This window comes from Bombus impatiens, unplaced genomic scaffold, assembly GCF_000188095.3.
Source record: "Bombus impatiens unplaced genomic scaffold, BIMP_2.2 scf_0317, whole genome shotgun sequence".
NCBI lineage: Eukaryota > Metazoa > Arthropoda > Insecta > Hymenoptera > Apidae > Bombus > Bombus impatiens.
In genome coordinates this window covers 2,966,007-2,968,043 of record NT_176736.1, presented here as the reverse complement: position 1 = coordinate 2,968,043, position 2,037 = coordinate 2,966,007, and the positions used below count along the sequence as shown (strand labels likewise).

General features: G+C 41.8%; 1 protein-coding gene across 4 annotated transcripts in view; it reads left to right on the top strand.

The window, feature by feature from the left end:
* The first annotated feature begins 6 nt into the window (after window positions 1-6).
* The window catches only part of LOC100744414 (netrin receptor UNC5C), a 47,310-nt gene continuing 45,279 nt past the window's right edge, over window positions 7-2,037 (top strand). For all 4 annotated transcript variants that reach the window (XM_024367220.2, XM_024367222.2, XM_024367221.2 and 1 more), the window contains exon 1: window positions 7-491. The gene's annotated coding sequence lies outside the window, so the exon portion shown is untranslated. The remainder of the gene's footprint in view (window positions 492-2,037) is intronic.

The following is a 2,037-nucleotide window of genomic DNA, read 5'->3' as shown; positions in this document are numbered from 1 at the left end:
CTGCGCTCGGAGTCAGTTGGCCGACATGAGCCGCGCGCGTTGGGGCTCTCGGTGTCTGTTCGCTCGTTAAGGGTGGCAACGCGACCGGTGGCGTGCACCACTGTCCCGTGAGATGTCCGCGGATCAGCAAAACTACGCTACTCGCGACCCATTCCAATCGAATAACACGTTTGAAAACACGTTCGTCGAAAGTGACGGCGGCAGATAGTTTCTCGAATCGTAAAAAAATTCGAATCAAGGGTAAAAAAAAAAAAAAAATTCGAAATAGTGTAAAAGAGATTGAATCGTGAGAAGGGTGAAGGACCGAGTTTTACGTAAACGCCGGGTCAGCTTTAGGTGAACCTGAACCAGTGTCAGTGCAGTGGGCTTCTCGAGTGTGGATAAACAAGAAAAAGTGGTTTTCGGAAACATTGAACCGTGTGTTGCTCGTTGGGGTGCAAGGTGGATTTCCTTAGAGAAAGCTGTTAATTCTGGGATTCCAACAGTTACAAGTGAGTTTCTTGTAGATTACGTAGAACGTATCTAGGCGGGGTTTAATTAAAATTGAACGAGGTACGTGGAAATTGGACGAGTATCCTCGAGGAGGTCGTCGAAGAATTTTAACGAGCGACTTGCCGGTTCGAGTACCCTTCCGCTTCTTTCGATATTTTCTATTTGATCGACGAGAACTTTTATATATTTCTGGTTCCTTTTTTCTTCTTTTCTTTTTCTGAACTAGTATTTCTTTTAATATATTGAAATGTAGTCACGGTCGAGCGAGCGTCTCGAAAAGCTCCTACGAAATTAGGAGACGGTCGCTTATCTGGCAAGGCGAACTCCCGCTGGGCCACGGCTTAAAGGTCCCCTGGAAAAACTATTTAAAAAGCCGCGGCATCCAGTGAAACTGTGTTTTCCCTGCTCTTACGCTTCGCTTGCCTCGCAGCAGTCTCTGGTTATTGCTATTCAAATTAAGCCACCGTGGCCCGCGAATAAAGCGATTCCCGTGTGCCTGCTTATCCGAGTCGAGCGTTCTCGGTATTCGGAATTGGAAAAATTCCGCGAAAGTGCTCGGGCCACACGAACGATTTACTTGTTGCTTGCAGCGAGTTTTATCGTCCGCGAACTCGGGATTGGAAAAATTGCTCGAATCGAAGGCGGCGTATTGCTTGACAAGTGTAGATTCAAAATCATGTTAGAAATAAATGGAGACTTGTTGCAGTGGTTCTGAGTATTTGTTAGAATAAAAATCATTTTTATGGCTATTGAATGGACGAATAGTTTATGTAGTAGGATTTATTAATTTCCTGATTGATTCTTTCCACAGACTATGATTTTGTCGTTCATATAATGGAAATTTCAAGTCAGATAAGCGGATTCATCAATCGACAAAAATTCATTTTTTAATTACAAACATTCGTGTTTTTCCTATTTATTCTTTCTTCGATTAGTTGGTACTTTATTTATTAAATCATTGTATTGTAAAGATTTATCTAATACGATTATTTTGCTTAATTACATGTATTCGAGGTTTCAAACTATTATTTTGTGCTACACCATAGTCCGACAAACGGAATATTACTCTATTTTTATTGCATGGCAAATTTTTCATTCAACTATTGATTAAATAATTAACAAGTTATCATTCGATTTACGATTTCATACGTTTCAAGACAATTGCATTTCAAGAAATCGTTCTTTGTCGCTTACGGCTGCTATAAACGTCAAACTCTAAAAACAATGTCCAAAATTCGCATTTTCACCACCGTACAATTACTCAATCGTAAATCTACCGAACGATCCAAAATGAACCAACAACCTTTAAAGTTTCGCTAAAAACACCGTGCGTAAGCAGTTTGTGTCGTCGCAGCACGCGATCCCAGACACATAACGTCTGAATCTTAACGTTCGACCGGCGGACTCCATAAATTCTATGAAATGGGGAACCGCTAAGTTTACGAAATACGCATGTCGAATAAAGCTGCCAGCTCCCCGGGGAACAAGCGTGTACGGAGAATGCTCCGGTTTGGAAAAATACCCGAAAGGAAGCGGGTACTCGCC